Source organism: Natrix helvetica (genome assembly GCF_964273705.1).
Source record: "Natrix helvetica genome assembly, chromosome: 1".
Taxonomy (NCBI): domain Eukaryota; kingdom Metazoa; phylum Chordata; class Lepidosauria; order Squamata; family Natricidae; genus Natrix; species Natrix helvetica.
Window position 1 is genome coordinate 160,770,106 of NC_138548.1, and position 25,714 is coordinate 160,795,819.

The following is a 25,714-nucleotide window of genomic DNA, read 5'->3' on the forward strand; positions in this document are numbered from 1 at the left end:
GCCTCACCCCGCCCACAGAATCCCAGCACTGGGCTGGACTGGAAACAAACAGCATGTTTTGCAATGGCCAAGAGATTAGCTACAGTGGTAGTCTGTGATGATCACTATTTAAAATTCAAACTGCAGGGAAAAATGGTTGAATGATTAAACATTTTTTTAAATTTTTTTTAAAATAAATTCTTATAGGGAAAAAATGGCAAACAACTCTACTATTACCCCGTGAAACTTTCTTTAGAACAAAAACTGTTATTGGAACATTCCACCAGCAGAGAAAAATGTCAGTTTCTTTAAATAAAACCTGTAGATTGTAAGACTAACAGATTACAGCAGAAATCAGCTGGTGTATTTTAGCTACATGAATAGTGCAACACATCAAACTCCAACCAATCTACATAGAACTTTTCAATTTTTAAATGTATTCTTAAGTTCAACTGTAGGAAAATGGGAATTTACTGTATGTACATATCAAAGCTCAACAAATCAACTTATCATTGTATTAACAGACTTTATACTCCATTTCCACAACGGTAATAAAATCTGTGGGTAAAGCATTTACACCAGCTTTGTCTGACCTGCCTGCAAAATAAAGCCAAGCACAACAAAAATTAAACCATATACAAGAACTCTAAATTCCATATACCATAGCAAATAGCAATAGCTTACCACGCAACTGTGAACATGAGCTTATTCTATTTCATCATGAAGTGGGCTATAGTCAATTTTTACTAATTGCCTAAATCTAAGTACTCTGGATTACCTTCGTCTACTAATCCAGTCATCTAGTGGGGGAAAAAAGCAGTAAGATTTGTTTAGCATGCTCTACTCCTTAACAAAACCATGCTGCTTTCTAGTAATTCCCTTGCTTCTTTATAAGTGCTTGCAAACTCCCACCAGCTCCCACCTTGGGAGGATTTGTAGGATTTTTCCAGGTATTTATGCCAACTGGATTAATCTGTAGTTCCCTGGATCCATTTTTTTTTCTTTTTTAAAAACATGACAATTTTAGCACTTTTCCAATCTTATGGTGCTTCCCCAGAAATTCTCAAAGATTACTGTAGTTAGTGATTATATCTATCACTTCTTTTAGCACCCTAGAATATAATCCAGCTAACTACAGTCTTGAATTAATTCAAAGCAGTTAGATATTGTCTCCCATATTTGATCTGTGTGTCTTTTTTGCCCTGCCATGATGCAGCCTTTGATGGACCATATTTCTTTTCATTAAAAGACAGATGAAAAATAGGAATTAAGCTATTCAGTCTTCTCCCTGTTTTTGATACCATCATTCCTCGGTTTTCTTCTTGCTTCCCACATATCCAAAGTATTCTTCATTGTAAGATTCAGTTCATTCAGGTTATTTCCAGATAGCACGTCCAATAACCTGGATATTTATGGAAACTCAAGCATCCAGACATTGGTGCATGTGTTTCTGTATTTCAGATTGCCCAAGCAGACAATCAGAACTCACTTTCTAGGCAAGACAGAATATTCTTGTACTGGATACAATTTGGACAATAGTCCCTTATAGAAATGAATCCTTCACTATTAGTGCTTTTCAGGGTGACAGATCTATTTTTTAAGGAAGAAATCAATCTCTTTTAATCAAGTTAAATTGGCTAAGATATTTAGGGTCAAGCAAGCTATTTTCCTTATTGTTGAAAAAACGTGAACAAATCCTTGATGATGATCAACTTTCTTTTAAACAAGGCAACATCAAAGAGTTGCAAGTTACTATAAGGTTCATTTTTTATATCAAAGGAATTTTTCACAAACCACATCCTTTCTCTTACTCCCACAAGCAATTTGTAGGAAAGGAACCATAAAGAATGGAATAGCATGGCACTGTGTCACATAAACACAGTAATTGGACAGCTCCTATCGTAATCACCTCACCTATCCAAAAGATAAATTTAGGCTGTATGGAAGTTACATTTGATTGCTTATTGTTGTGAGGCTCCATTCCATTCCCATTTCCCAATGTAGATGATCTACATTGCTGCAAGCAAAAGCTCCAGACTTAGACTGATGATGTTACCTAGTTTGGATAATGAAATAGCTGCAAGAAAACAACCTAGCTCAGAGAGCACTAAGAACCTCCTCATTTAAATCCTGAGTTACAAATATTCTCCTTCATTGGCTCCAGACTTACTGTGTGTCCACTAGCAGTTGAAATCTTCCTAAAACAACAAACCTACAGCCAACTAGACTTAGTTGAACTCTCTTTGGCCCATATTCCAGACAAGGATCAGAAGCAACAAATGTAAAAACATAATTATCCAACACAAAATAGCCTATTCTGCTCTGGTGGAAAAAATACATATAGGAATTTCAGGAATCACAACACTACTCCTTATTTGGCACATAAGTTCTTTAACTTAAAATGTAGATATTGGTGATCATGCCCACATTCACTTGGATAACTGCTTTTTATCAATTCTAAAAGAATGAAAGCTTTACCTCCTCAGGATTAAACTTCATCACGCAGCATTTGTGCCTGAGGAACCTAATACAGGGCTATCTTCTCTACTTTTTACCAGAAGATAGCTATCAGCTTCGACAGATGAGTCAAAGTATCTTCGGCAACCTGCTAAAAGACAAGTTATTTTTTAAAAAAGTACTTGTGTTTGTAACTTGCTGAAAGGGGAAGAAATATAAACGTTGCCCCGGGCAGACATTTTTGTAAAAAAACAGAACTCCATTCACTGCTAAAGATCACATGAGATGTAATATTTTCTGGCAGACATTTTAGAGCCAGAAATGGGATTAGCAACATGTCAATGTGCATAGTCCATTCTTATAGCAGTAGTTAGTCTGAACTGCTGTTCCAAATAGAACAATTTCTCTCAATATATTTTGTTACTAATGTTGAAACTCCAACTATTAGCTATACAGAATACTAACCTTATGATGACATTTAACAGGATCTAAATTAATTATGAAAACTCAGCAGAATGGCTCCCAGGCATATTTACCCTGAGGAGGTCCAATTCCATATACGTGCTACAAAACCGAAGATTCCTCTCTCATCGGTCATTGCCCACTTTTGGAAGAGGGGGGGGGGGAAAGAGAGGTGTCTGCTGAGATGCTAAATGTAATGGCAGCTTTATGCATCCCAAGTCATTTTGGCTTTAAAAAAAACCCGTAACATCAATCTACAGCAGCGGTTCTCAACCTGTGGGTCGGGACCCCTTTGGGGGGGTCAAACGACCCTTTCACAGGGGTCGCCTAAGACCATCGGAAAACACATATTTTTGAAAAAATACGGAAAACATAAAATAATTCTATGGTTGGGGGTCACCCCAACATGAGGAACTGTATTAAAGGGTCGCGGCATTAGGCAGGTTGAGACCCACTGATCTACAGAAATGGATTCACAATCAACTGTTTTAATTCTAGCGATATGTATTCCTTTTTACCTCTCCCCATTAGGAGCTTAGCAGCTGTGTTCTGGCTTAAGTGCAGTTTCCAAGAAGCTTCAAAGGCAGCCAATCACACGATCCACTTTAATCATCTACAGGAACATAACATAGCATGCAGAACTGTGGACAAGCAATTTCTCTTAAGGAACAGGCACAATTTACATACTATGGTAATAATTTATGCCATCAATGTTATTTGGGCCTTCGCTGACTGATGTATCCAGAACAATGGACAACATCACTCCAATCAGACAACAACCCCCAGCATTTTCCCCAAGGATTTCGATTTACCTAATCCGGTTTATGACAGGTTATCATATAGACATCAAAGCAGTACATTCATATAGATAAAGAAAAAGCATAGGGAGCAAAATTACCATGTGATTCCAGGAAAAGATACCAGAGCTACGTACCCCCAAATTCAACATGTTGTGGGAAAAAGAACAATGCACAATCAAAATAAACATGCTGGTAAATATATTTAATCTCTAGATTAGATAGAGAATCATCAAATTTATGCATACAGCCAGGCTTCTATTCACTTAGCATTGAGTGTATACTTGAAGTACAGATACAAAGTTGATGTGCATCTGAATTCATATCTAACAAAACAGATGGCACAAACTCACACTACAGTGGTCTTTTGGCATGTACATACTGATGAACCTCCTGAATGGCTACCTGATGCATCCAGAGCAGAGTTAGTCAACCCTGTCACCCCTGATCATTGAGAAAATGAGAAACACTGTTATGGCAATGGTGGAGGATTGTAAGATTTGCATTACAAAACAAATAGAAGATGCTATCTTTGAATTAGCAAAGTATAGGTCCTTTTAAAAACAGACTGGTGTGGTGAGTGCTTTCAATGTTTTCTTCAAAACGCCCTCAATCTATGGAAACTACATGCAGCCGCAGTTATTTTGCATGGATACTCAGCCAGATATGGCTACGATTGTCTTCCAGCACTTAGCCATAAATTCTATGCTCATACACTTTACTGACAACTAAGTCATACAGAATTCAAGGGTTTTGCTCTTCAGAAAACATTGCACATCTTAAAATAATTATTTAGCACATCAGCAATCCAATATAAACAGGAGTTACCACGATAAGCAGATTTTAAACACAAACCTTGATGAGGTGGCTATAGACTGTGTCATCACGTATCGATGCATTTTTACCCATGTTTTAGAGATACTGAATTTTTATAGCATTTGTAGAAATGCCAACTAAGACAATATGATTCTGAGTAGCGTGTATTAAAAAAAATGAAAAATTTCAACACACACTAAATCAATGCATATTAATAAGTAGACAATAAATGGTAAAAAAAATATACACCATTACTCCTAAAATGGGGACTTTACTCATTCTGTCCAAAGATCTCAGGCAAATGTATTTGTATGTACACATACACAATACAATGGATATATAAATTCTACATAACTCTGCGTATGTCAATTTTTTGAGATGTAAAAAAAAAAATCAGACCAAGATAAATCTCTTCAGAACTTTTCCATCTTTAATATAACACATAAGCTATGCAATCCAACTGAAAATCAAACTCAAATCTTTTAGGGAGAAAATAACAATACAATTCTAGAATAATTACAGGCTTCATAAGTTCATACCTTCTTATAAGTAAGGGTATGGCTGTGCTCAGAAATAACCAATAACATTCAAAGTGATGTTAAATAGTCAGTATACACCTGTTATCAATTAAACTAACTCTGATCAAGCCCATATAAAGTTCAGCTGTTCTAGTAGGACTTTTCTGACATTTACTCAGTTATCTCTTATAGCAGAGTTGTCAAACTGGCGGCCTGCAGGTCGGTTGCGTCACGCACAAACCATGCCCACTCCAGCTCCGCAAAGGGAAAAGAATGTCATGAAACATCACATGATGGCAATGTGACACCGTGAGTTTGACACCCGTGTCTTATAGCAAAAGCCATGGACTACAAAAAGCTTACAGAGCATCAAAGGGGTCTCATTATTGGAAGGTATCAGTCAAGAGAAGAAATTTCCAAGGGATTGGATATACCATGGAGTACAGTGAAGAGAGTTATCAACAAGTGGAGCAAATATGACACAGTAGTGACATTACCAAAAATTGGACGTCCTTCCAAAATTGATGAAAAAAAGAAAACTGGTACAAGAGGCCCATAGCAATATTAAAGATGCTGCAAGAATTTCTGGCAAGCACTGGTTGTGTGCTACATATGATAACAATCCAACATGCCTGGGCAGTGGGGTAGGGTGGTAAGATGGAAGCCTTTTCTTACAAAGAAAAACATTCAAGCCCGGCTACAGTTTGCAAAAGCCTACCTTATTTCATGAGATCAAGTTTGAACTTTTTGACCATAATTCCAATACTATGTTTGGTGCAAAAGCAACACTGTACATCACCAAAAGTGCACAATTCCACAGTGAAGCATGGTGGTGGCAATATTGTGCCCTGGGGCTGCTCTTCTTCAGCTGGAACGGGGGCACTAGTCAAAGGGGAGGGAATTAGGAACAGTTCCGAATATCAGCCCATTTTGGCACAAAATATTCAGGCCACTGGTGAAATTCAATTTTTTTTACTACCGGTTCTGTGGGCGTAGCTTGGTGGGCATGGCAGGGGAAGGATACTGCAAAATCTCCATTTCCTCACCACACCAGGGGAAGGATTCTGAAAAATCCCCATTCCCTCCCCTCTCCTAGGGGAAGGATACTGCAAAATCTCCATTCCAGTTCCAGTGATATTTTCCAGTTCTCCGAACTACTCAAAATTTCCGCTACCGGTTCTCCAGAACCTGTCAGAACCTGCTGAATTTCATCCTTGATTCAGGCCTCTGCTAAAATGCTGAAGATGAGCAGGATTTTCACTTTTCAACATAATGATGCAAAGCATACCTCCAAATCAACAAAACAATGGCTTCATCAGAAGATCCAAGTTTTGGAATGGCTCAGCTGGAGATCCGAGGCCTGAATCATATTGAAAATCAGTGGGGTGACCTGAAGGGGGCTTGGCACAGGAAATGCCCTCGCAATCTGACAGATTTGGAGCATTTTTGCCAGGAAGAGTTGGCAAAGTTTCCCAAGGGAAGATGTGCCATGCTGATAAGCTCCTATTTCAAAAGACTGAATGCTGACATAAAATCAAAAGGGGTGTTAACAAAGTGTTACTATAAGGGTGTGCATCTTTGTGTAACCGCATTATTATATCTTTTTATTGTTATTCCCCCCTTCCCCAAATTGTTTGTTTTTCAATTGAATTGTACATCTTATGAGTAAAAGGTGGAAACATTGTGATTTTTTTTGTGATTTTGTGAAAAAAAAGTGATTTTATCTTATCTGAATTTTTTATATCTCCAAAACCTGGCATTTTAACAGGGGTGTGTAGACTTTTGATATCCACTGAATATATATCTGTAAAACAGCTGTACACATCATACTTGATTTTGCATGCCGAAATATTCTTTAATACTTTTTTGATCTGCAGAATAAGATATTTCAAGACTGTTCTACTTTTTATTCAATGTCTGTATGATATTCTGTTAGCTTCCTAATAACACATACAAAAAAATTCTTTGTGTGACCATGACAATCTGTATCTGACAATCAGTTCCTAGCTATCCAAATTCTAAGTTGCAATATGTTTACTAATCTTTTTTTAAAAAACCAACCAGTCTCTGAGTGTTTGTAGGCATTTCCTAACTTAATACAAACAGCAGGAGAGAAAATAGACCACTTGGCATAGAAATTAGATGTCTCCAATTCCCAATCCTATCACAATATAGCAATCTTCCCCATACTTGAGGCTTTCAGATGTACTGGACTACAAATCCCAGCCAACATAGGGTCTAGTACTTCTAGGGTTATCTTGTTGAGCAAGGCTCTATTAGATCAGAGCTTTATAATCCATACTACCCCACTAAAGTGCTTTCTCCCTGCCTTGAGTGAATCAGCAGGTGAAGGAACAATTCCTTTATGCAGAAGGCATGAATAATTTAGCAAATCGCTAATCAGTGTAGGATATCCCATTAGTCTGAGACACTTCCTTTTCCATCTACTTCCTTCAGTCAATAAGATTGCTGGTCTAAGCAACACAGAAATGTGAACATTTCTTTTAGGCATCGTGTTTAAGATAGGCAACTAAATTACATGTGCCACAACATGATTCCAAAATGGCCAAACATTGGCTTCTTTTCTAAGTAAAGAGTTCCTCCAATAACACCATTTAACAATCTGATTGTTTTGAGGGACTCAAAAAAAAAATCAGAATGACATACATTCAAAACTATACCCTTGAGCCCAACCCCTGGACTGATGCAGGAATCTGAATTAAATCTTCTGCATGACACTCTTCATTCTTTATTCCCCCCTCAGGGTTAACCAACCATCTCCTTTGCTGTCTCCTCCTAAGGCTCAGTTCACAAGATTCAGGAAGCAGCGTTAGTTCATAAGAAGTAGCATTATCACCGATGATTCCATCCTACAATTGGAATTTAAATTGAAAAGCATTGCATGGTGCAAAATAGCTGTCAACTGAGAATCCCAATGTATGGAGAAGATAGTAATAGATGACAGGGAGAGGGGCATAGCTTTTTCATTCCATTTCCTCCCCCTTGTCTTCTCCCGTCCCGTCCCCCCAAAAAAGAGAGAAAGTGATCAAACAAATCTAAGCAAAACAACTGACACAAGGAGAAATTTGCAACCCATGCTAATGTAGAGATTCTTAGGGAGAAATGGGTTACCATGAGAGGGCTGAATTTTTTGGGATTACACCAATTACATCAAAAAATGTGTAAGAAGCTTAGAGATCAGAGTCCTTTTTGTTATCTGTCAGAAATCATGGAGGATGGGCTCAGCCTCTAAAAGAAGACCAGAGAAGAACAAAAGTTGATCCTACCTCCAAAAAGAAGAAAAAAAGACAGTCCACCTAAGAGAAGCTGGTCAGCTTCGCGTCAAAATCCAGCAAACCCTGAAATAGATTATTAAGCAGTTGGTTCAAGAATATTTAGACAAGAATACACTGCTTGGCAGGGCTCTGTGTGAATTACCAAAGACAAATCATGTGAAACCAACCAGATCACAAATAAAGTCCCCATTATCTGAAACTCCGAGTAACAGTTCATTGTAGTCTCTGAAATCAAAGTGACTCCTTTGAGAAGGAGGGGGGAAAATGGGAGAGTGTTCACCAAGAACTCTCTAGTGATATGAGGTTAATAAATTAATGGGATGCAGAACACATACATATTTCTTCTTCTGACTTAACTCAATACTGGAAAGGGAAGCACTTAAAGAGTATAAACTGGGCTTTTGAAATCATAAAGCCAAGTAGTGTTTTGCTGTTCTGACCCCTAGCTTAGGTCTTTTGGACAGCTGTTCCTTGAAAAAACAAAAATAAATCAAATCATGAGGGGAATATCAGAAACTACAGTATAAATTGATGGGATTAAAATCTATAGCCATTTTTAAAGGAGTTATATTTATTTATTTATTGAATTTATAGACCGCCCCCTCTCCCCGAAGGGACTCGGGGCGGTGTATAGACAGCAACTAAAAAACCATATACACAGTACAAAATATTAAATACCCCTTAAAAACAAATTAAATATAACGCCTGTACAATAATAATAAAAATTAAAAACAGCTTAAAAGGTCTACCCCTAGAAATTTAAAATACCGGCCAGAAGGATTAAGGATTAAAAACTACGGTTGGGCCAGGCCAGCTAATTGGAACAGGTGGGTCTTAAGTTTTTTGCGGAAGGAGCTGAGATCGGTGGTTGTTCTGATGTCGGGGGGGAGATCATTCCAGAGGGTCGGGCCCATCACAGAGAGGGCCCTAACTCCTGGGCGCCGCCCACTGGCATTGCCTAGTGGACGGCACCCGGAGGAGTCCCACTCTGTGAGAGTGAATCGGTCGCAGGGATGTGTGGGGTAGGATGCGATCCCGCAGGTAACTAGGTCCTGTGCCATGGAGCGCTTTAAAAATGATAGTCAACACCTTGAAACACACCCGAAAAGCCACAGGTAGCCAGTGCAGCCCGTGCAGGAGAGGTGTTATATGGGAGTACCTGGTACTTCCCATAATTGCCCGCGCGGCCGCATTCTGGACCAGCTGCAGCCTTCGGGTGCATCTCAAGGGGAGCCCCATGTAGAGAGCATTGCAATAGTCCAGGCGGGACGTCACAAGCGCATGGGTGACTGTGTGAAGGGCGTCCCGGTCCAATAGGGGACGCAATTGGCGCACCAGGCGAACCTGGTGGAACGCCCCCCTAGCCACGACTGTCACATGGTCATCCATCGACAGCCGGGCATCCACTCCAATATTTCTTAAGTAGCCAAGATGAATACTGTCCTAACATGCATTTTAAAAAAAACTAAGAAAAACTGAAAAGCCACAGACTAAAATAGGCTATTGGTGAGGGATTATGGGAGTTGAAGTCTAATTCATCCGATGGACAGTAAACTGAGGAAATGCTCCACTAGATTTATTTTTTTGCAATTGTCATTATATATAGATATTACAATCCTTAAATTATAGCAATAGCATTTAGGGTTATATACCGTCTCATAGCTCGCACACACACAGTAGTGTATACATTCCTAATTCCTGTGTACAATTCCAAAATACATTAATTAGTTATCATTGCCAATGTGCTATTGCCCATAATTGGAAGTATGGTAATTACCATACAATGTAAACAATTGTGGTTGATAGTTTGATTGATGATTATGTGCCCATTAAGTCAGTACTGACGCTTGGAGACCATATACCATATTTTTCAGAGTATAAACGCACCTTTCCCCCACCCTCCAAAAAGAATGTGGAAATGTTGGTGCGTCTTATACACGGAATACAGCCATTTTTGGCCTCCTGAAGCCCCACCCCCACATCCCATTTTTGTGAAAAATGGGTGAAAAACAAGCCGTTTTTCACCAAAATGGGAGTGTTTTTGCCTTCCCTCATCCCCCAGAAGCACTATGCAGGCTTCAAAAGGGCTGGGGGAAGGGAAAAATGCCCGTTTTGGTGAACAATGGGCCAAAAATGGGCCATTTTTCACCAAAACGGGGGTGTTTTTGCCTTCCCCCACCCCCCAGAAACACTCTGCAGGATTCAGCAGGGTTGGGGAAAGGAAGATTGCCCCCGTTTTGGTGAAAAACGGGGGCATTTTTGCCTTACCCCAATCCTGCTGAAGTCTGTAGAGTGCTTCTGGGGGCCGGGGAAGACAAAAATTTTTTTTCTTACTTACCTCTTTGAAATCTTGGTGTGCCTTATACACCGATGCGTCTTATAGTCCGAAAAATACGGTAGATAAATTTTCTCTATGAACAGCTGTCCCTATTCAGGTCTTCCAACACTGGACCTTTTGCTACCTAATTACCTCCATCCACCCTGTTGCTGATCACCCTCTTCATTTTTCCTTCTACCTTTCCCCAGCATTTGAGTCATCTCCAGCTAAGTCTGTACATAATGTGTCATAAATATTATCATTTGAACATGGTCATTTGTGCCTCAAGAGAAAAATCATCTGGGTTGATTTGTTCAGTGATCCATCTTGTTTGGTTCCCAAGGTATTCTCAAAAAACTTCCCCAATAGAAGAGAGGTAAGGGAAGGAGAAAGGGATAGGAGAGAAGGTAGGAGGGGGGAAGAGGAGGCGAGAAATGAGGAGTGGAAAGGGGAGAGAGGAGTAGGAGAGAGGCAGGGGAAGTAGAGAAGGGAAGGAGGACAGAAAGAAGGAGGGAGGGAGGGGGATGAGAGAAGGAGAAAAAAATGAATGCACAAATATAGTGTATGGAGAGCAGAAGAGCCAATAACTGGGGTTTTTTTTCCTTTTTGGGAGTTGATGGTAAGATGAATTGATGTAAACATTTAATAATACAATACGATGTTGGCTATGTAATAGAATACATGTGTTTATATGTTATGAAAATGAAAAATAAAAAAACTTTATGAAAAAGAAAATCTTCCCCAACACCAATTTTCAAAAGTGTGAATACATTTTGTACTCCCCTTCTATCCTCCTATCATGAGACAAAATTATGAGACAACCTCTAGTAATAAAATTGAGAACCTTAAACTCTTTTCTCTATTAAAAAGACTTTTTTTTAATGCAAGGATCACTTTTTCTTCTACTCCAAAGTCAATAATGAGATCATAAGAGTTGTACTTCAGCACATGAGGAACATACCAGATTACCTTCCTTGTGTGTGTCAATATGTTAGGATTACACATACGCCACAAAAGGCACACACAGTGATGTAAACAAATTGTGTATTATTATCAAAAAGAAAAATATTCCAGTTGTGCTCACTTACTTTGCAAAATATATATCTATAATGTATTGTGTAAAGCAGTTGCCCTTTATCTTTGTAACAAACCAAAGTAAGTCTCATAAGTTTATATCCTAAAAAAGAATACAGAACAGAACCTGTGGGAAATGTTTTAGATAGCATTTCTCGGCATCTAGCCTGATCAAAGAAAACCTTAAAATTGCAAATCAATGTCCATAAGAACACTCAGACACATCAAAGACCGCAATGCTAACTCTCATCTTATGACAACAGAACTCCTTTTCATCATGCAGAAACACCAATTCACTAATTAACCCCTTATATTAAGCAATCTGCAAAATACTATTTCAGAATTTAATCTTTTAACGTGGAAGGTAGACTGAGTGGCTAATCTTTGCCCAAAAAGAAGCTGCTTAATAAATGTTACTCTGGTTATCGAAGTCCGCAGTTAGTATCAAAGGGATGACAACTGTAACTTGTTCTGCTTTTTTTTAATACACACACACACACACACACACACACACGTGGATTAAGTCTACCTAAGGTATAGCATTTGTTTTCTTACATTTCCTTCCAAAACCGGATGACAATTCAAGCTATTTTGTTGCTGCCAAATTTGAGCAGCGTGATTTTGGAGACTGAAAACTAAGTGGGCAAGGGTGTGTGTGTGTGTGTGTGTGTGTGACCTGTTTTGCTGCATATTCCTTGTGTAGATGAAGATAGTCACTAGCAATGAATTAAGACAGCAAATGCTTAAAACAATTATTTGCAAATAATAGCTGCTTATGACTAAGCAGTTCCGATGCTGCAAGCTATGGTTACATCACGTCCAAATTGAATATTTCTGTGTCCAATGCACAAACAAATTAAATAATTGAATTATGCCTGTTTATGGAAAGTGCAGCAAGAAACCTCTTCTTGCAAACATTTCAACAATTTCAGTGCCAACATAACACAGGGAGAAAAGTAGGAATAATTGAGAAAATATGTATAAGAAGCCAAACACTAAAAAGTATACTTGATACAAGACACAAGAGCACAAAGTGAAAACATTAGCGTACAATTATTTGTTTTAATGAACCTTCCTGAGTTTTAAACATCATGAATATTCCTCTTTTTTTTAAAAAAAAAAGCATTTCATGGCATCTCCTAACACAGGGATAGAGAACTTCTTAGACATTCTCTCTCACAAACTCCTGCAAGCAATAATCCGCATGGCTAATAGATGATCAGAATTTTATCCAGAAATCATTCCTGCCTATATGGTTAGGCGCTTTAGAATTAAAAAAGAGCCATTGTAAAAACATTCCATATAATTTATTGCACATTTAAGAACTGGAATGTTGCAAATTATTAGCTAAATAATTAGCTGTTTAGTAAAATTAACCACCATGGTTTACGGTAGGCTACCAAAACAAATGGCAGTTGGTCTTACCTGAACTGCTATTTTCGGGGCTCGGACAGGAGGCTCCAGTGGATGATATTGTCACGCCCATTTGGCCATGAGACTGGGATGAAGCTGAAGACATGCCTCTGTGCTCCACCCTTGCGTCTCCAGTTCGTCGAAGTGAGCTCCCCCGAGACCTGAAAACAAGGCACAAAGGAGAACTCCCACAACCCCAGCTATGCTACTACTGAGGACGGAAACTGGAGCCTCCTGTCTGAGCCCCAAAAATAGCAGTTCAGGTAAGACCAACCGCCATTTTTCAGAGTAAGGGACAGGAGGCTCCAGTGGATGGGACCTACCAAAGCTAAGTCCCATGGGCGGGGAACTAATGGTCTGCAATAACCTACTGTAGCACCCTGCGCCCAAACGCTGCATCAGCCGATGCGAACACGTCCAACCTGTAATGTCAGATGAATGGTGATGGGGAGGCCCACGTAGCCACTCTGCAAATGTTGTCTATCAGGGCCTGGGAGGCCCAAGCCGCCGAGCTGGCGGTGCTCCTCATCGAGTGAGCCGGGATGCCAGTCGGCACCGGCAACTTCTGGGACTCGTATGCCAGGAAGATGGCTAAGCGGATCCACCTGCTAATGGTGGAAGACGTTACCCTTTTACCCAGGGCAGAAGGTTGGAAGGATAGGAAAAGAGCCTCTGACTTCCGAAAGGAGGCCGTCCACTTCAAGTAAATACGCAGGGCCCATTGAACATCCAACAGGTGCCACTGCTGTTCCCGTTCCCTAACGAGGTTTGGACAGAAATCCAGAAGGACAAGTTCCTGGGAACGGTGGAAGATGGAATTCACCTTTTGAAGAAAGGCTGGATTAACCTCAAGATGACCCTGTTGTTGTGGAACATGCACAAGTCCTCCCTGGAGAATGCTCCTAGCTCTGAAACCCGTCTAGCCGACGTGATAGCGACTAGAAACACCACCTTAAGAGTTAGGTGCTTCAGGCTAACCGTCCTCAACGGCTCAAAGGGCTCCCCCATGAGAGCCCGTAAGATGGTGGGGAGGTTCCACGTGGGGAATCTATGCACCACTGGTGGATGCAGGTTGGAGACCCCCTGAAGGAACCTTTCCACAACGGGTAGTTGGGTGAGGGGGACTAGGCCCTTGCCTGGGAGGATCGTGGCAAGGGCAGCTAGTTGCCTGCGCACAATGCCCCGGGCGAGCCCTTTATCCAAGCCATCCTGGATAAATTCCAGGACTTGTGGAACTGAGGCCCTGGTGGGCTCCACCTGGTTTCCTGGCACCAGGTTACGAAGGAAGTCCAGGTGGAATCATAGATTCTTGTGGTGGATTTCCTGCACGAGGCCTCTATGGTTTTAATCACCCGCAGGGACAGGTGGGCCCCTCTCAGGTGCTCCCGCTCCTCCTCAGGTGCTCCCGCTCAATCTCCACACAGCTAGTTGCAGCCAGTGTGACTCTGGGTGCATAAGCTTCCCTTGGTGCAGCTCTATTTCCCCCTCCGGGATACGACATGGAGGCCAGACCGACAGGATCTTGAGATCCGCAAACCAGGGCCTTCTCGGCCACTGAGGTTCCACCAGGATCAGCTCTGCCACTTCCCTGACTAGCTTTTGAACTACCCCAGGAATGAGGGGGAGGGGAGGAAACATATACAGCAGCCTGTTTGGCCATCTTATTCGAAGGGCGTCGACCCCTTCTATTCCCCGAGCTGGGAACTGAGAGAAGAACCGAGGGAGCTGGAAGTTGGCCGGAGTGGCGAAGAGGTCCACCATTGGTCATCTGAACCTCTGGCAGATGCTCTGGAACAGCTCCAGGGATACTCTCCATTGTCCACCGTCTCTCGACTCAGCCAGTCTGCCTGATGGTTATCGATCCCCTTGATGTGCTCCCCCTGGATTGACCGCAGGTGTTTCTTCGCACAGTTGCCCAGCGACATCACCTCGGTGTGCAGTGTCTTGGACCGTGTACCACCCTGTCAGTTGATGTGAGCCTTGGCTGCCACATTGTCAGTGACGACTAGGATGTGATGGCCCTTAATGGAGGTCCGAAAGTGCCAAAGCGCCAGATGGATCGCCTTGAGCTCCAACCAGTTGATATTGTGTTGGACCTCCTGCCATGACCACCGACCTTGCGCCAACTGGGATCCAGGGTCGCCCCCCCAGCCGAAGAGACTGGCATCCATTGTGAGGACGAGGTGTTCCTGGTCCCTGAACCTGTACCCCTTGAGCAAGGCTGGGGACAGCCACCACATGAGAGAGATCAGTACCTGAGGGGTGGCCTCCACCTTGACCGGCAAGCTGCTGTTGTTGGCCCTCTGGAATGGTAGGAGTTGCTACTGCAGAGTCCTGGCATGCAACCGTGCCCATGGTACTACCTCGATGCAGGATATGAGATTCCCCAACAGGCTGGAGAGAAAGGCTATGGGAACATAACGGTCCCTGTGGACCTGCTTAACCATCTTAATCAAACTGGACCTGTGGTCCAGGGAGAGGAAAACCTTCCCTGAACGGGAATCTATAACTGCCCCTAGATGGAGTAACATAGTGGACGGGACGAGGGAACATTTTTCGAAGTTAACAGAGAACCCCAACCGTTGCAGGGTGTCTATGACCTGCATAAGATCCACCCTTGTCTGAGACGGGGATGCCCCCTGGACGAGGACCTCATCCAGGTAGCAATTCAATCTAATGGGGAAAACCCTGAGGTATGCCGCCACTACTGCCAGTACCTTTGTGAATGTCCTGGGTGCAGAGGACAACCCAAAAGACAAGGCCATGTATTGGTAATGGCACCCCAGATATGAAAACCGGAGGAAACGCCTATGGCGCGGGGGAATAGGGATATGGAGGTACCCCTCCATGAGGTCTATGGATGCCATGAAGTCCCCTACCCATATGCCCGCCAGGATGGACTTAAGAGTTGCCATCTTGAACTTGCAGTAAACTAGATATTGGTTCAAGAGCTTCAGGTCGAGAATCGCTCTCCAGCCCCGAAGCCTTTGGCACTAGGAACAAGTTTGAGTAGAACCTCTCACCTACCTGGTCTGAGGGGACAGGCTCTATAGCGGCAATGTCAAGCAGATGTTTAATAGCCTGACGCATCCGCCTGCGCTTGTCTATATTTTGAGATGGGGGAACGTGCGGAAGTAGTTCGGGGGAATGGAGGTGAATTCTAGTCGAAGCCCATGAGTGATTGTGCTGAGCACCCACGCGTCTGAGGAAATCTCCGTCCAGGCCTCGGAAAAGAGAGCCAGGCAATTGCCAATGGGTGGGGTCGAGCTCGACCTATTTGCCCCAGCGGTAGGGGCACCCACCTCCCCCTTGAATGAAAGGGCCGCTTACTCTGTGTCTGGAAGCGAGATCTGTCCATATTGAAGTTACATTCAGGTTGCCTCTCTGACCTGGGGAAAGAGTACCTGCTCTGTTGAGCTTCCAGTTCCAGGGGTTGATACGAGGGCTTGCGGTAGAAAGGGGTAGACCTTTGCTCCGCCTTCTTTGTCGAGGTGGATACAACTTTTTTCTTATTTTTGTCCTACATAAGGAGCAGTTCCAGGGCGGCCCTGAAGAGGGAGTCCCCTGTGTAGTCGGCCGACGCCAGCTGCCACTTTGACTTGCTGTCCGCCTGCCACCCCCGGAGCAAAAGGAGGCAATGGGAGGTCATGGACGCCATAGCCCTGGTCGCGTTTAGTGTGGCATCAGCTGAGAACTGTGCCACTGCCACTAACTTGTTTAAATCCTGATGCAGTTGCACATCTTCTAGGAGAATGTGTTCCTGGATCTTCTGAATGTCTTCCTCAGGGTCATCTCCGCCTTCCTGTCATCTGCCTTAAGGTTGTGTGCCACGTCCTTGGCCACCAGAGATGCAGGAGATGCCAGGGCCACCACAGGTGGGTCCACGATGAGTAGCTATAATGCTTGGGACAAATCCCTGGCTCAATATTATAGAAGCGTCTGTCATTGCTGCCAGGGTTTGGGAAGGCAGTGGGCTTCTCCCATTGTTTTTTCTCCACCTCCAGGAAGAGGTGAGGAGCAGGGATCTCCTCCTTCACCACCTTCGGCTCAGAGAAGACTGGGCCCTGAGGCTTGTTTGCTGCAGTCCCCTCTGAGGTGCCCTCCTTAGCCCCCTCCTTTGCTCCCTCTCAAATCAAAATGCCCCCCCTCCTACCTGTGCAGTGGCACGCGCTTTGCGTAGAAGAGATCGGAATATATTAGGGGGGAATAGTCCAGTAAATGCCGGAGGCTCCAGCTTGTCATCCTCCTCATCCTCAGATAGGTCAGAATCTCTCTGGGGTCTGTCCCCAGCTACTGAGCCTTCACTAATCAGGGAAGGAGAGGCACGGCGGCTCACTGGATCAGATGGGGGGCGAGCCTGGGATGAGCTGGCTCTAGGGTTCCCACCTTGATCTGGTGCTAGGGAAGAACGGCCTGCTGTTGCAATCCGTGTGCAATTCCAGAGGAAATTGCTCTTTGGATGTAGCGCCACGCACTCTGAGCTGCTCCGCAGCGCGCCTGCAATTCAAAAAACCTTTTTTGTGCTCTTATCCACGCTCCGCACTTGCTGCAGCTCGAATCCCAGCTGCCGAAGTCGTCCTCCATTGAATTGGAGCGATGGGAGGCCATGGGGCTGGAAATCCCGAGCCTCAAGCCTCCCGATCGCCAAAAGCCCCGGGAATCAGCGCCACGTGTTTGGCGGTGCCGGAAATGGCCGCCGCAACCTCTAGTGCTCTCTCCGATCCCAGGGATACAAAGTAACACTCTCTGGTGGCTAGGAAGGAAACTACCTAGAGCTACTTACAGGCTAGAGCAGAGCAGTTCCAGTAGAGATAAAATCGCAGAAGTTTAAAATAAGTCTCGTTATTTGGCCGGACTGACAAATATTGCAATGTGTCTTGTTGCTATGAAGAATTGCTTTATTTAGAATGAAATAAACTTTGGGAAATAAGGAAATTAGCTTTCCAACCTAATAATCTTTGAATATCTTAAAACATTTAACAGCAACAAACTTAAAAAAAACCAGAACTATATCTGATCTAATATCAGATGAAGAAACAAACAAATTATGCATCAAAATTATTATTGAAGTCAATTTGAAATAGCCCCCATAATAAGATGGTCTGTTGGAAGCAGTTTCTTTAATCATATTTTTCCATCCCCATTGCATAGCATGCCAATTGAACGTTGAAATCTAACATACAAATAATTAGCAACATATTTAGTCCAAATTCTCAATTCTTAAAATGCCAGTTTTCATGTTTTATCTGTCATTACAGGCAAAGGAAAGCATATGAAGTATTTCAGGGTCTTATATATATTATTATTATTTGAATGCAATCTAAACTGGGATCCACAAGTGTTTTGGATTACATCTGGAAGGAATCAGATTGCCTAAACAAGATAATCTCTGAGAAAACAAACATGCAATTCCAAACTCTCTGCCTGCATTGGCAAGAGATCAAGTCATTGACTCCTCTCAATGCCTGTATTTCTGAATGGCATCAAACATGGAGCAATTCTCCTTCAATTAGTGCCTAAACTGGCTGGAAATTGTAGGATTCCCATGATACCTAGAAAGAACCAACTTTTGGAAATGTTGACCTAAGAGAAAAAAGGGATTTGCAGGGACCATTCTATCGTAGCATATTCTTCTATTAACCTGCTTCTGCTATCACCTTGTATACCATATAGTTATAGGAATAGCTGAAACAAAGCTTCCTTTATCATTTTTTCCACATACTTTTGTTTAGTATAAGGCAGCGATGGCAAACCTTTTTTGGCTCGCATGCCACAAGTGGGGGGAGCGCAGGGGGGTCGTGTGCAGGCGTGCCGCACCCATAATGCAATGCGTGACCCCCCAGTGTGCATGTGTGCACAACACGCGACCCACCCATTTTTACATGCTTTTTTCGCCCTCCCCAGGCTCCAGAGGCTTTATAGGTATAAGTCACTTCCGGTTTGCTCGGAGGGTGGTTTTAAGCGTTCCGAAGGCTTCAGGAAAGCCTCCGGATGGTCCCTGAAGCCTCCGGAGGCCCTCTGGGAGGGCGGGGGAGGTTCTTTTTGCCCTCCCCAGGCTCCTATAAAGCCTCTGGAGCCTGGGGAGGGCGAAAAATGGCTTTTAAAAAGGTGAACTCAACTGGCCAGCGCGTGCATGCGCGCTGGCCAGCTGACAGAGCAGCGCCTCGCGTGCCCTGACAAATGGCTCCACATGCCACCTGTGGCACGCGTGCCATAGGTTCGCCATCACTGGTATAAGGGATGCTCCAATTTATTACTCAATTTTAAAGTAATAGAGTAGGCTGTCCTGTATAAACCAAGTATTTTTGAGCAAGGTTGTGCAAGCATTAAAAGGAGCACTATGCAAAGGACATAGTTCACTGCTATGAAGCATCATTTCCCCCCATCATTGATCCCAAATACTGAGGCAGCCATGGTTTCTAGAAGATTCATCTGCACAGCAACTTTCCTAGGTTGTTTCACAAGCACATGTGTGCATAGCTGTTTTGCTGACAGTCCAAGTAGGAGTCTTCTCAATTCAGGCAGACAACTTAGGAAAGTATTTAAAGCAGATTACCCTGAGCCTTCTAGGAAATGCAACAATATTTTGAAGAGAAATGCTTGTTCATGCCAACATGCTTTGCAAAGTGCCCCTGTGAATTTATTTATTCATGATTAAGAGAAAAGCAAAAGTAGCATTTTTATGTTCACAGTAATTGAAAGCAATTGCTTGTATTGTGCATAGAGTCAACCTCCTTGTTAATTATTAATATGACAAATCTGTAACATATTGGAGAGAAATAGTCTGAATTTATCCTTGTTCTAAAGGAGGAACCACCTGCTGTTGGTGAAATGCTTCTTTATTATGATGATATGGGATGAGATGTTTGGGTTGATTTTGGATTTAGATCTGTTATTGTGATTGCTCAAAGTTTCTATAACTGCAAGGGCTATTGTAGAAAATGGTCCTTGTGTCTTTGTTGCCCAGCATTACTGTTAAAATCTGTGTGAACTATTTTGCCACTGTGGATACAATTGATTGGTGCAATATTGTTCTCATGATTATAGTATGGGTATATAATTTTACAAACTGAAATGGTCAACCATTGATCAATATCTTAACCTATTTCTGGAGGGATGGTGGGAAAGGAAGAATGAGCCAGTTGAAATAAATGGTGGTAATTAATTAGCCTGCGAAACTCAGTGGTGGGCAACAAAGGAACAAAAGTCCAGAAAACATCTTCTAAAAATATTACTTTTTCTCACAACAGTTAAAAAAAATGATAATGATATTAGGTAGGTCAAAAGTCCTCCAACTGATGCATGGTTCATCATGATATTTTTTTGGAATACTATGACCTGGAATGTATCATGGGCAATAAAACATTAGTCCAGCTGTATGTTAAAACGGGATTTTAAACTCTTGTGACTATAACAATTCAGTTCTTCTCTTCCTGGAAAGGATTATTTTAGACGTTCCATACCATATCTTCTCTCAGAATTGCAGAAGCATGTTTTCTTTTGGTTTATATGCATTTAGTATTCCTGCGTTAATACAACACAGATAACTCAAGTAAGTCTCAAAGATGGTATCAAGTATTTTATTCATCTCTTAAACCTGTTACTCTGTGCCAAAGATTGAAGAACTGCTGTTAATGCTCAGTGGGAGAATACTGTAACTTAACAGGAACAACCAACTTCAACATCATGAAACTTTCAACATGTCTATTTAGATCAGGTAAGAAGCACTGAGAAGGTGATGCTTTTTTTAAAGATAGCAAACTCCGCACTGAGACAGGCAGAATGAGTTGTCTCCTCTAGTGACACTACTTAAAAGCCCCTCTTTTAATTGAATCCTGGTTTAACACAGTTAAAGCCATGATTTCCAATGATGTTGAAAGGCTATCGTTTTATCCACTCCAAACAATGTGGTCTAGGTTCCATTAAAAAAAATATTCTGGTGGAACCAAGGAAGTGGCCCTTCTTTGTCATGGCACCTGCCCTCTGGAACAGCATCACTCACAAGATATGTACAATCCTCATCCTCGCCCTGTTTAAATGATCCCCTGAAAGCTGACTCTGTCCTCAAGCCCTGGATCAAAGTGGGTGATGGACCCTTGGGCAATGTTTTGTCTTTTAGAGGAGGATTTATTTTTGTTTCCTGGATTTTCCCATTGATTTTTAAAACCAATTTTTTTAATGTTGTATTATATAAACTTCCCAGAGTGGTAGCAATCTGGGGTGGCCTACAAACACAATCAATCAATAAACCAATAAATGTTTCAATGAAATCAGTAGCGGGTTTATTTATTTATTTTTGCTAACAGTCACAAGGATGGCCAGAGAAGTCTATTTTAAACTCTTGGATGAATGGGGCAAAATTCCTATTCCTAAGCAAATGCTGATTAGAAAATTTCCTTTTTAGGCTCTGGCTAAAGAGACACTGGAAGAACCTCCCTAAAAGTTTGTGGGCTTGATGGAGAACTTCTTTGGGTTAGGTTGGATCAGAGAACTGGAGAACTTCCTGTCACTGCGTTAAATTGTTTGCTAGCCTGAACTGAAGAACTGAACTGAATAGTTACTGAAAGAGTTACTGCGCAGGTCATAAGATCTTATCTGACAATGATGTACTGCGCCTGCTCTTCACACATTCCAGAGACTTCTCTTTCCTTTTGATCTTTGTCCGTCTACCAGGAAACTGGGAGACAGAATTGCTTCTGCTAAAATGTAACAATTAGATAGATTTGTTTTATTTTCCATTTCTTATTTTTGTATTAAAGCTTGTTTTTCATTGGAATATGTTTTTCCAGAATTTTTATTTCTTTTCTTCGCACCTTAAAGATAATGCTGTTTGGAAACGTCACGATCTAAGACCTCATTTAGTTCAGGGTGAAATCTTCCCCTGACACTTCCAAGTTTGCGCCAAGAGAAATTGGGGATTGATTTTGTTCTGAGTATCAGTTTACCACAAATCAGAATGGATATAACTTAACTTATCCTAGAAATTCAAAGCAACAGTCCTTCCCCCATAGGAATATCAAAGGAAAACAATAGGAGCAATGGCACTATTCAGCCGGTTCTATCTGGTTCAAGAGAACCAGTAGCAGTAGTGGCAGGAGGCTCTGCCCACTCGCCTGGATGTCATTATGCCCCTTTTTGATGCTCTGCGCATGCACGTAAGGTCCTGTGCTCTCACATTTGTGAACCAGTAGTGAAAGTAAGTTGATTTCACCCCTGAATAGGAGACTTCTTGTCTGTAGTATCCCAAAAAGAAATGCCAGCAAATAGAGTTGCTGGTCAATACTACCCTAAAGTATGTATTATAAAAATCACTATTATTTACTACTAGCATTAAAAAGTTCTGAAACTAAAATACATAAAATAAATAAAATAAAATAGGCAAAATCACATTGGAGACTTATCAATTTGTGTTACAATTATATTGGGGGAAAACGTTATGAGCAATCCTGAACTCATACTGCTTAAAATTTGTACCAGTGAGTTGCTCTAATCTCCAATCTGAACTCAACAGGACCTGTCAGCATGGACAGAGTTGTACAGCCTGGCTTCTATTGTGACATAAAGTTTCATAAAGTATAATTTATACAATCTATGAGCTTTACACTGCAAGAAGTCAATCCTGAAGGAAATCAATCCTGACTGAAGCTAAACCTCAAATACTCTGGCCACCAAATGAGAAGAGAGGGCTCACTGGAAAAGGCCCTGATGTTGAGAAAGATTAAAGGGAAAAGGAGAAGAAAACGAGATAGTTAGACAGTATCCTTGACACAATGGGACATGGGTTTGGGCAGACTTCAGGAGACAATGGAGGACAGGGATGGGGACTACTGTGCTGTGGCCCACAGTGTCGCAAAGAGTTGGGCACGACTTAGCAACTGAACAACAACAACATGAGGTTTACACAGATACAGGCAAATAAGCAATATTTTTAATACATCTTAATGTAAAAAAGTTGGAAAACCTGGATAAAAGTGGCTCCAACTAAATTCTAACCTAAGCCTAACTATTCAAGCAGTCCGATTATTAACCAGATACCTCTGGAAAGCCGCCAAACAGAGCAATACAGCTAAAGCTATATTTTTCTTCCTACTTCCCAAAGATACCTTCCTACCGATCCTGGCCATTTTGTGTTATGAGTCATCTTTCTGGTTCTAAATTATGTTGTGGAAATGACATAGGAGATAACTACCAAACGATCTGCATGTGGAAGGGCTTCTGCTGTCTTAAAACACTACTCAAAACAAAATTAAAAATGTGTATTCTGCAGCAGGTTCTTGTAGATCTCAAAGTTCTGGTTGAGAATAGAAAGAATTCCAGTATAACCTGAATTCTAATCACTTTTGCTAGATAGATATTCTTCCTACATAACAGCAGCCTTGCTTTTTCCATGCACCTAGAGCAGTGGTTCTCAACCTTCCCAATGCTGCGACCCTTTAATAGAGTTCCTCCTGTTGTGGTGACCCCCAACCATAAAATTGGTATCTCGGTTCCTAAGACCATCAAAAATATGTGTTTTCTGATGGTCTTAGGTGACCCCTGTGAAAGGGTCATTCGACCACCAAAGGGGTCCCCACCCACAGGTTGAGAACCACTGACCTAGAAGGTATCTAGACAGGAGCTTATTTAGGCAGGCTTCAGTTCCATGATCTGTATAGGTTGCTACGCTCAGAGTCCTGCATTCAAAAATCCTAACCCTCAGAACCTGCATTTCGTCATACAACATGCAAATTCAGGACTAAACTGCACTTGAAACACAAAATACACACAATGAGCTATGTGAAATGAGACTTTCATCTGTCCAACACAATGCAGTCCAGCATTATTGGTCCACTAATAGGGCCACTCCAGGAGGTTTTCCTGCCAAAAAAAGACAAGATGGTTCCTGTCTCCAGTCTTATGGACAGAAGCCTTCAGAACTGGCAGCCACTCTTATTTTTCTTATCAGCACAAGAAGCTTCTTGCAGACTCTCTGTCTGCCACATCCTGGTCCACCATTCAAGAAAATAAAAGGCGCCATTAAGACCCGCCGAACATCCCCTCCCAACATTTGTTGCCTGAAGTAGTTTCCTTATCCTGGCAAATAGTTTATCCATTTGTTTAGAGGACAGATCCAAAATCTCAACCATTGTCAGGATCAACGACAAGAAAGAAGACATCATCAACTACAAGAAAGAAAACATAATCAAGGACAAGAAAGAAGACATCATCAACTACAAGAAAGAAGCCATCATTAAAGCGGGAAAACTTTCCGCCTCTCCACAAGTCTCCTTCAAGTTGGTTGTTGACGCAAAGAGGTGGGGGGGGAGAGTAAAGGGGAACAAAATGTTGCTGATTATACATGATTGAAGTAGTGTAAACATCTCAGTGGATAATTTCAGAGGTGTAAATAGAAGACAGGAACTTTTAAAAGGAAAGGGGTGGGGTAGGGTGGGGCATCCCTCCATCTGCCCTACCAGAGGTCTCTCAAAAAACATGTTCATCCACGCTTAGCAACCAACCCAGGAAGGGTGAGAGAAGGGAGCAGCTCCACCTATACCCCCCTCCCAAGCTTCCTCCCTCCCTCCCCCCCTCTCGCCCTCCTATAGAGAAAACAAAACAAGGACGTCTTCAGAAAAGTGGGGAAGAGGAGCTCCTCAGTCTCTGGTGGAAAAAGAGCTATGGTTTTTTTTTAAAAGCAGACAGAAAACCGGGACAAGCGTGGCGGTTCGAATCCCTAGTATAGGTCTCCTATGCGAGCAGGGGGTTGGACTAGATGACCCCCAAGGTCCCCTCCAATTCTGTTACTGTTACACTGGGGATGTTCTACTAATGCTGGAGTTGATGAAAGGCGCCAGGGTGACTTCTCCCTCTTCCTCCAGCATCGCCCCGGGAGCAGCTTTCTCTGTCCCCCAGCCAAAAAGACAAGAGTAAGGGTAGGGGAAGGGAAACCGGGAAGGGAGAGGGAGAGGATGAGGAAGGCACTTACTTGCTCCCATGCCCCGAAGATGGAGTTTTCAGCACGGCTACAAAGGAAGCCTCCTCCCCGCCGCTTGTCTTTCTTTCTTTCTCCCTCTTTCTTTCTTTTTTTTGGTCCACCTTACTTTCCTCCCTTCCTTTCCTCCCTCACAGGTACTTTTCTCAGCGCGGTGAGAAACTCCAGCTTGGAAAAAGTGAGCCTGCCAGCAAGTACCTGCTGCAGCTGGGAAGGTGGGGTGGGATGGGGGAGATAGACCCAGAGCCCCGGGCTCTCCAAGACTTGAAAACAACAGCCCCGGCCTCCTTGGCGGTGGCAAGAGCGGCGGCGCCCTTTCCTTTCTTGCCCACGTGAACGGAGAGCGGGCGCCGCCCGGGCTCTGGGGACCAAAGCAACCCTTGGGCAGGCGTAGAGCGGCGTGCCGGAGGGAAGGGCGGCTGCCGAAAGGGCGTTGCTCTGCTTAGAGAAAGCTGGCGTGGAGCGCTTGCTGCGCCCGCCCGTTCCAGACTCCGCTCTACGGGGCGGATACTAAATGCGTGCCCGAGACAGAGAGAGATGGACGCAAGTATGCAGGGGAGACCTCGGCAAAGGGAGGGGCGGGCGGTGAGCATCTCCGGGAACAGGAGGCGCCG

At 42.7% G+C, this 25,714-nt stretch overlaps 1 long non-coding RNA gene across 1 annotated transcript in view; it reads right to left on the minus strand.

Moving 5' to 3' along the window:
- LOC309382983 overlaps positions 1–25,416 on the minus strand; it is a 45,045-nt gene extending 19,629 nt beyond the window's left edge. The window contains exons 1-2 of the long non-coding RNA XR_014173741.1: positions 25,095–25,416; positions 8,317–8,388 (exon numbers count right to left, since the gene is read on the minus strand). This is a non-coding gene — a long non-coding RNA (uncharacterized lncRNA). The remainder of the gene's footprint in view (positions 1–8,316; positions 8,389–25,094) is intronic.
- Between the last annotated feature and the right edge of the window lie 298 nt (positions 25,417–25,714).